The sequence below is a fragment of the Tachysurus vachellii genome, chromosome 10 (assembly GCF_030014155.1).
Source record: "Tachysurus vachellii isolate PV-2020 chromosome 10, HZAU_Pvac_v1, whole genome shotgun sequence".
NCBI lineage: Eukaryota > Metazoa > Chordata > Actinopteri > Siluriformes > Bagridae > Tachysurus > Tachysurus vachellii.
Genome location: NC_083469.1, coordinates 19,596,842 through 19,606,526, shown reverse-complemented (window position 1 = coordinate 19,606,526; position 9,685 = coordinate 19,596,842). Strand labels below are relative to the sequence as shown.

The 9,685-nt window shown below is 39.0% G+C and overlaps 1 long non-coding RNA gene across 1 annotated transcript; it reads right to left on the bottom strand.

The window, feature by feature from the left end:
- Positions 1 to 485, bottom strand: LOC132852027 (uncharacterized). The gene is made up of 3 exons (XR_009649091.1): positions 405 to 485; positions 191 to 289; positions 1 to 80 (listed from the first exon to the last, which is right to left on the bottom strand). It is a non-coding gene; the product is annotated as an uncharacterized LOC132852027 (long non-coding RNA).
- Between the last annotated feature and the right edge of the window lie 9,200 nt (positions 486 to 9,685).

Genomic DNA, 9,685 nt, shown 5'->3' with positions numbered 1-9,685 from the left:
GTGGTGGCTAAGGCTGCTGGGTCACTGTACAGCTCCAGAGGCTGAGAGAACAGTACTTCAGCAAGCTGTGTTAGGTGATCCTGTTGACAAATTGCACACACACACACACATCCAACACAGCGTCACTGAGTTTAAGATACAATCCTGAGAATTTGTGTATCGTGGCATCAGAAGATATTCAAACACTTACGATAAGCACTGTGAAGTACAGCTCTGCTGCAGGCTCCCACATGTCCACATCCCACATGCTGATGAGCTCGAGCAGGCGCTCCAAGAATCCTCCATTAAACTTTAGGAAAGGAAAACAACAAGCTTCATTAATGCCAAGTCCTATCAGGGTTAAAGGTTACATCTTCTGAATTTACATTCAACGTCGCTTATAAATCTCCTGATCAGTCACTTACTGTCTCAAGTGTTGAGCCACTTCTGAAATGGCGGAACAGAATCAGCTCAAAAAAAACATCCAGGAAGTTGTAGTGGGGGACCTGCACAGAGGAGAAGAGTTACAAAAAGAAATTAGCATTACATATTAGAGTCCTGTTTACTATATTATACAAATCTACTATATTTAAACATGTCACTTCACACAGGCAATTATTAGCTTACACAGGAGGAGATCTCTGCCTCAATCGAATCCTGATGAGAAGGCGTCCTCAGGAATCGAATCAAGGCCTCATAGGCCAACTTCACCCCAACTACATCCTGCTAAAACAAACAAAACATGTCTGTGACTCACTGGCTATGGTTTTCAATTGGCTGAGTAACAAAGTATTTTCGTCACTAAAACGAATCGCTCTTTCATCATCCTTAAGTCACCTGGATGTTAGCCGCTGCCAGACGCATGACGATCTTCTTTCCCACCAGGAACAAGAAGTTCTGGTTGTGGATGCTGTCAAGCAGAGTCTGAACATGAGACAGCACACAATATAAATTAAAGCCGAGTGGACTTTACCTGCGCAACAACAGCAGCCGAAAAAAGGATTTACTCACAGTGAACGCCTCATGGAGAGCGGGCAGCTTCAGGCCGACATCAGTAACCCCTCTGTCTGAAAGATGGCAGCTAAGAAACAGGACATGTAAATACTTAGTGTATGTTAAACACACAATACAACATTACACCATTAAACAGTGAAGAGTTTCATACCAAATAAAGGGCACCTCCATCTCCTCTGGGTTAAAGCTCTCGTCACTCTCCTGCAAGCCAAATCAATGAATCGTTAAAACTTGCACAGTAGATTTTACAGCCTCCCGTTCAGGTGAATAGCAGCAAATGTAGATACACATCAGGTGTGAAACATGGAATTACCGCATATGGAACGGGAACCTCTTCCTTCTCCCAAGTGAAGGTGTCCATTTGCCCATCTTTACCCACAAACAGGTAAGTGCAGGTCACCTGTTTAATGGTTTGCTGTTGAATTAAAAAAAAAAATATTGACAATGCAGACAAAGTCAAAAAGTTACTTTACACATTTTATGAAAGTGCAATAAACTTACCACATAATAAAAACCTGGCACGATGATGTCGGTCTCCACTCGGTTACAGGAAATAAATTCTGTAACCCTCCCAGATTCAACCTGAAGAGAGCAAATTAAAATGAACACAATTAATTACTGCAATTAACAAAAGTTTTGTGATGCCACAACAAATAAGCCCTTACCTGTATGCCAGTGAAACAATCCTCTGTGGTGGTATGATAAGGGAATCCCTGCAAATGACAAATAGCTGAAACTCAAGATCTATTTCACAAAGGTGCGTATCTAAAATGCATCAAGGTCAATTCTCTTCATCAGAGTACTTAGGTCTGCGATTACCATGTGATTGATGGATTGTGTCTTTGTGGTTGTAAACCAGCAAAGACGACACTCTGGGCCCCTTATCATCCACAAGAGGTATGTCCTGATGTTCACTGACTAGAGATAGAGAAACAAAACTAAACATTAGAACTTGTAAAGAAGAGTGTTTGTGTGTTTGTATCATAGCTGCTACACTGTAGAATACCTCAGACTGGGAGATGGAGGTGTCTGCAGAGAGGAACTGAATGTTTTGGCAAGCGCTGATCAGCTCACCAGCATCGAGTGGCTGTGAAAATTAGAGCAGGAAGATCAAGTGCTTCTGATCATAGCAGGTTCATACTGATATTCTGTTCAGTAAAAAGAACCTTGTAAAATCCAGTGATTGGGTTTAGTAAATAAACGAAAGCTTTGGTTACCAGAAGAACAGCTGATGGGTCTTCTTGTTGTTCGTTGGGCAGCGAATGAAGATGTGGCTCAACAACCTTAAAACACACAAACTCAATTTAGTCACTGCAATTAATAACATTTCTTGATGCTTCAATGAACAATCACTTAGCTGAATGCCAGGGAAACGATTAGACGAAATTCATGATCTATGACCACGTTTCACAAATGTGCTCTTCTAAAAATGTCAAATCAAAAATGTACATTTTCATCACTAAATATTCATTCGTTTAATATTCTTCATTCCATAAAGGAAAAGTTTACTTTGTGAGTCGAGTGGTGCGTCTCTACAGTTTTGAGCCCACAGAGCCGACTCTCTAGACCCCTTATCTCCTGATGTCCACTGGCTAGAAATAGTGAAACAAAACTAGACATTAAAACTTGTAGCGAAGGGTGTTTGTGTGTTTGTATCTCAGCTGCAGCACTGTAGAATACCTCAGACTGGGAGGATGAGGAGTCTGCAGACACGAACTGAACATCGCAGCAAGTGCTGTTCAGTTCACCAGCATCGAGCGGTTGTGAAATGTAGCGCATGAAGATCATAAGAGCTGCTTATCATAGCAGATTCATACTAACATCCTTTACAGAAAATGCAACCTGGTAAAATCCAGTGATCGGCTTTAGCAAATAAAGGAAAGATTTGTTTACCAGAATGACGGCTGAAGGTTCGCCTTGAGGTTCGGTGGGCGGCAGTTGCAGAATTGGCTCAACGACCTTAACGCGCGCACACACACACACACACACACACACACACACACCTGATACATACCTGGAGGAGAGAGGGAGTATTTAATGATTCCCTCAGCACGTCCACAGGATCTGCAATGAGTTTTATGTGAATCAGAATTACAACTTAACTACACAATATCAAAGTTTCCTATTAATGCTTAAACGTTAAAAACCCTGTGAATTGTATTAATAATTAGTTTATGAAGAAACAGACAAATTGTAACATTTGTAGTCAGCTTGTATAAATTCACTGTACATTTGATGTGACCTGATTAAACTCTCTAAAACCTCCTGCCCCTGTCCACCACACAAATCTGTTAAAAAATCATCCTGAATTGTTAAATCTGAGTTCAGCAAACTAACTACCTTTATACTCACTATGATGTGTAAATGAAATGATTAGTGAAGTTCTCTAGGTAGACAACCAAGCCCTTTAGATCTGACTAATCACTAGTCTAAGTAGGATTTAGTGTAAATCCAGTAGTCAGGGTTGTGAAAAGTCACTTTTTAATGGGCTTGAATATTATATTGTGGAAATAAACTAAAGTCTCGTGAGCTACGTTCATCAACTCCTTTCAGGATTTTAGTATGTAATTTAAACTGACCGCTAAGGTCGCTAGCAGGTTAGCTAACATTAGGCTAACGATTATATTTACCAATAAATTGTGTAATAACTACAGAAAACAGACAAGTAGATATGATATGAAATACATAAAATAATTCATAATGGAAATAAAATAACTTGTTGAGCCAATTGTAAGCATTTTATAGTGTAATTTAAACAAGTAGCCAAGTTCGCTAGCACGATAACTAGCATGAGGCTAATTGTCTACATAGACGAGGTCGCTTGTGAGCTACATAACATTAGACTGTAACACTGTAACATCAACAGGATTTATTGTAAAACCAGTGAAACATTAAAGTCACATGGTAGGATAAAGCTCCTCCTACCGTGAGAAGGCTGAGTGCGGTCCGGAGGAGCTCTTTCTCTCCGTAGGCTGCGGTAAATGCAGTAACCCGCACCGGCAGAGAAAGCGACGAGACCCGCAGCACGAGCGATCTCACCTACAGTCCAGCTCTTCAGGTCCGGTAGAAATCCTCTTACAGCCATCGTGTCTTCGGAAGATGTAGAGTTCAGTTGTGTCAGAAGTTGTAGAGTTCAGTTGTGTCAGAAGTTGTAGAGTTCAGTTGTGTCAGAAGTTGTAGAGTGCTGATAATCGAGACGATGTTTATCGGCGAACAAGCAGTGATTTAATTTAAACTTTTATCACGATGGAGCCAGTTTAAATATAAATAAACAATTATACAACAACAAACACGCAGATGACGTCAAAGATAGACAGGTTCAGGAAGCTCGCGACCCCACGTCACAACAAGGATGATGATGATGATGATGATGATGATGAAGATTATTATTATTATTATGTTGGCTTTGTAGAAGCCAACATTCTGAAATCCTACTTAAGCTTATTATTAGGGTTCAAGCGCGAAGCGCTGGAAACCTATTGTTTTTGTTAAGATTTTTATTATTATTAGGGTTCAAGCATGAAGCGCTGGAACACTATTGTATTTGCTCAGATTTTTATTATTAGGGTTCAAGCGCGAAGTGCTGGAAACCTATTGTTTTTGTTAGGATTTTTATTATATTAGGGTTCAAGCGTGAAGCGCTGGAAACCTATTGTTTTTGTCAGGATTTTTATTATTATTATTATTATTATTATTATTATTATTATTATTATTCTTCCGCCCTAGAAACGATCGTGCAGCCCAAACCGTAAGGCCTAGAGAGCTCAAACTTGGTCAGATGGTAGTACTGGTCACAGTTACTCAGGGCCAAGGTTTCAGTGGAATCAGACAATTTGGGGCGCTTCAGCATAACCCCATAACCCCTAAACCCCTAAAACCCTAAAACATGAGTTGATACACTAATACACTATATATGGTAACAAGAGGGCTGCCTAACATTTCTTACAAAGGAATAATTGTGTTTTTAGTAATGATAGAAATAATTTTATTAGGGAAATCCAACCATCGCCCTGTACTTAATTACCCTTATGTTGCTATTATATAAATGTACACGTTAAGGAAAACATTTGTGACTAAAATAATACAAATTAGTGTTCAAATCTGTCAGTTCAAATATATTATGTTCAAAGGAAGAACTACCACACAACCACAAACAAAGAAAAAAATCTATGTGTTCTTCATTCCACGCAAAGAAAGTAACGGTAAAAATTCATTGTGTTTTCAAGTGCAGAATAACATTACAGATTGGAATTGTGTGGTAGTATGTTCCTGCTCTAATTCAGTTCATAAAAAGTTATACTTAAGTAACAATAGTACAAAATGCTGATTTAACATTTTTTTTTTTCTCTTCTTAAACAATTAGATTGAAGAATGGCACAGCATCTGAAGTTGAGAGTCATTGTGGGCAACGATGACTATAGAAGACTTGATCTCGATTCAGGAATGCCAGAAACTTTGGCAGAGTTCAACAATACAATTTGCCAAGCATTTGGAATTGAAACAGACTTTCGTATTCAATTCATGGATCCTGACTTCAACAATGAATTCATGAATGTTACATCAGTACACGATATAAAGGACAGAAGTACAATCAAGTTGGTGTACATGGCAACCCTAACTCTAACCCCCATAAATGATGTGGGTTTGAGTCTATCTTCTTTAGTGCAGAATGCTCCCAGCACTTCTGGATCATCTGGAGCACCAGTGAGCAACCAAACATCTCCCATTTCCTCACAGGCCTCATTGCCCTCAACAGACTCTGATGACACCATCATTCTGCCACATTCAGACAATGATTTGAGAGCACGTGCATGGCCACGTGAATTCCCCATTCCTCGCTTTCCATACAATGTAGAAGTGCAGCTTCAACATGGAAATGACAGCTTTAGAGAAACTGGCACTCAACTGAAGATTACTCCAGGGTTGAAGTCTGACATCTTAGAGAAGCTAGCCGAGGAGATCCTCCAGTATACAGCATATCCACAAAATTACCAAATAGATGATGTAGCAGAGGCACTCATCAAAATATTTCCCTGTTTGAAGGAACCATCTGCCACTGGTTACTATGGCTGGATGATTAGCCTAAAATATAAAATGGCTAATTACAGAACAAAGATGCGAAACATTGGCTTTCCAGAAGTGACTGTAAATGCTTTGAAAAACAAACGTAGTGATGACTGCCTCCCAGCCAAAAATGTAAAGAAGCCTAAAAAGGCTGAAGTCAACTTTAGTCCTTCACACCCTGCTGGCGAAACGGATGAAAGCTTAGAAAATGTCATACTTGAACTGTTGAATGATGTCAGACAAAGAAACAGTGCATTGTGTGTAAAAAAGAAGATATCAATAACATTCTCCTACAGAAGAAAAGAGGTAGTGCAAGAAAATCCAGCTGCCGGAGAGTTCAAAGCAAGGTGGCCTGCACTTTTTCATATTGATGAGGTATGCACATGCTTGCTCCCTGGGTTTTTACATTGCACTTTGACCCATTGTAAAAATAAAAAAAATATTAGCAAGGTTTAAATAAGGATGCAGGCTGCTGGTCCAGTTTTGATTTCTTGCCATTACCCTTGATTGATAGCAATACATCTGGCTAGAACACACTGTACACCAAGAATATAAAATATAATAAAATTAGAATATATCTTTTAATGATATAGTAACTAGAAAATATCATTACACCGATGGCTGATCAGTGCTCTTTGTCTTCTGTTGTTTTTGTGTGTGTGTGTGTGTGTGTAATAGATAAATGCTGAATTCCAGCGCATAACAACAGTCCCACTTGAAACAACCTTCATGGCTCAGTTGGACACTATTTACCCCAGCTTACATCTATTTTCAACAATAAGGGAGGTGTTTCTGGCCAAAAACTAGCCAAACATCTGGCGATCTTGCAAGAGGTAAACATGTTTTTACATTGTAGTAAAAACATATCACATACACTGTGGAGAAACCTGAAATGTACCTGTCTAGTGCCAGCCTTGATTATTTGTAAGGGGCAAGGTTCCTAAGGCTACATCCACACTACTACATTTTTGTTTTAAAACGGAGACCTTTTGGTACATTTCCACCTACCGTCCAGACTGAACTGTCACCCTATCGCTCTACACACTCAGACCTGATATTTTATGAAAACTAAATTCTTTAGCTAAAGAGGGCAGTCCATTTACAGAATGTCTAATGAAGTCATTGTGTATGTATGTTTGAGGTTACCACAGGTTTGAAATATTCTACAGTTTCAACACATTTTTTTATTATTTATTGTATTTTAATAGTTGTAATCCTTTCACACAAGTGACATCAATCTTAAAAGGACCTCAGTCCTCAAGGCACTTTGCACCTACCTTGGTGAGGATGATGGACATCTCATTCGGGAGTATAAGGCAAGTAATTGTAATTGCATTTGTCAGTCAGATGTACTGTCTTGTATTATAGAAAATGTTTTATCCTAAGATCCTAATGTCACTAACCCACTAGTTAGAAGAAAATATCACAATGTGATTTAAAGGGGCACTCACCAAAAACAAACCCGATGCATAACAAAATCAGTGTGTTGACACCAAAACTATGGCAGCTGTAGTCCTATCACTGTCTACACGCTGTCATGTTTTGGGGTCTAGATTTATTATATTGTGGAATCCTGCTGTTTATTTAAACCAACTAATGCAAAACTTGAAAAATGCTCTAGCCACTAAAGCATGTCACTACAGATGATCGCAAGGATCATACTGATGTTTTTATGTTTTAGCCCATTGATGACAAATGCATTAACATTACCGCTGACCATTTTCCAAAGCATCAATTTTAGAAAATTTATTTTAACCATATAAGTAGCTATTATAACTAGCTAAGGTTGAGAATATTTGTATAAAAATCAACAATTTGCTGCACAGTTTTCAAAGCAGGTACCATTTTTCTAAACACACCCTGGTGCATTCAAGAACTCCGCACATCCAATAATTTACAAAATAAATGACATCAGATTTTTTTGTGAAAAGCAGGGAAATAGAACTAGAAAGTACGTAGAAATGATGAGGGAGGTATTATTATATGATCAGCCAGTCAAAACCATAGTGAAGTCTAGAGTCTTGCATTATTGCTGAGAAAATTAACACATGTATGTGTTGTCAGATATGAAGTTACTGTTTAGTTCATTAGATCTAAATTATGGCAATGCATAAAGAGTTGTTAAAATAGTATGCAGAAATTATACACAAACGATCATGCACATAACGTTATACTCTTTATTTTAGTAGCAGCCAAGTATTGTTTTTGTACATTTTGTACATCAGTACTGTAAAATGCAAATCTTCTTACATGCCATTTGTGCCTTAAAACATATTAATAATGTACAAAGTGTTTTCACGCAAATGCGCGTGGAAACCTATTATGAAAAACATGAGAATGATGATGATGTGTGTGTGTTGTGTGTGCCTTGCAGTTAGTAATACACATGTCAGATGAGGATACTGACAGAGAGGGAGAGGGAAGCAAATCTAAAATGAAGCGAGTATATGCCCCTCAGAAGTTCTTGACAAAGTATCAGGATCAATGGCCATGCCTCTGCCCCTCTAAACTGCCTAATCATGCGTTTTGCACAGTGTGCAATTATGATTTTGACGTAAGCCATCAAGGAGCTACAGGTAATAATATTACTAACATAGACATAGCCATTCTTATTTACAAAATTAGGCCATTATGTGTGCCTATATAAGCTGCAGCTGCTTTTTATAAATGACCATTTTGCTACTTAAGATCTCTGAATCGAGAGAATCTACGGGGAGAGCAATATTTGATCTACTTGATGGAGAGCTTAAAAAAAGAGGCATACCATGGTCAAATTGCATCAGCTTTGCAGCTGACAATGCTGCTGTCATGCAAGGTTTGGGGAAAGGTGTAGCAGCTTTTTTTTTTTCAACATCCGCACATCTATTTAATGGGTTGTCCCTGCCACCTGATACACCTAGCTGCACATCATGACCTGAAAATCACGCAGATTTGACTTCCTCTTGCTGCTTTCATCCAGATAGTAGCAGCAAGAGGAAGTCAAATCTGCGTGATGTTCAGGTCATGTGTAATACAGAGGTTAGGAAGATCCTCAAGATGGCTTCAACCAGATGGCTCTCTCTGGGGCAGTGTGTGAACCGTATTTGCAACAGTGGAATGCTCTTACAGTTTTCTTTGAAAATGAGGTGAATGCAGGGAAGAAAAAGAAGTCCTCAGTTTCCTACAATATGCCAAAGTCTGCTGCTGGTCATGTTAAAATATCTAAAGCCACATCCTCCACCAGTTTACCTGCAACAGTGCAGCCCAAGGTGTTCTCTGCCACCCTACCTATGCTGCCCACATCCTCTCCTGGTCCTGCCAAGAGGTCTAAGGCAACACCGTTTATAAAACCAAAGGTTAAAGCTCCTGCACACATTGCTCCACAGTTTGACTTGACAATGTTCCTCTTCAAGCAAAAAGAAATCGGAAAGAGAGCTGCGAAAGAAAAAGAAAAGTCCAAGTCTGAAAAAAACAAGAAAGAAGAAAAAGCTGATCTAACAAAACCTGAAAAGGTACTTCAGTTCCTCATCAACCCTGTATCAAAGGTCTATGCACTTTTTCTGCAGAGGGCCATATCTATTTTTGATATTGGCATCAAGATGCTTCAGAAAGAGGAGCCATGCATACATATCCTGCTGCCAACTTTAGA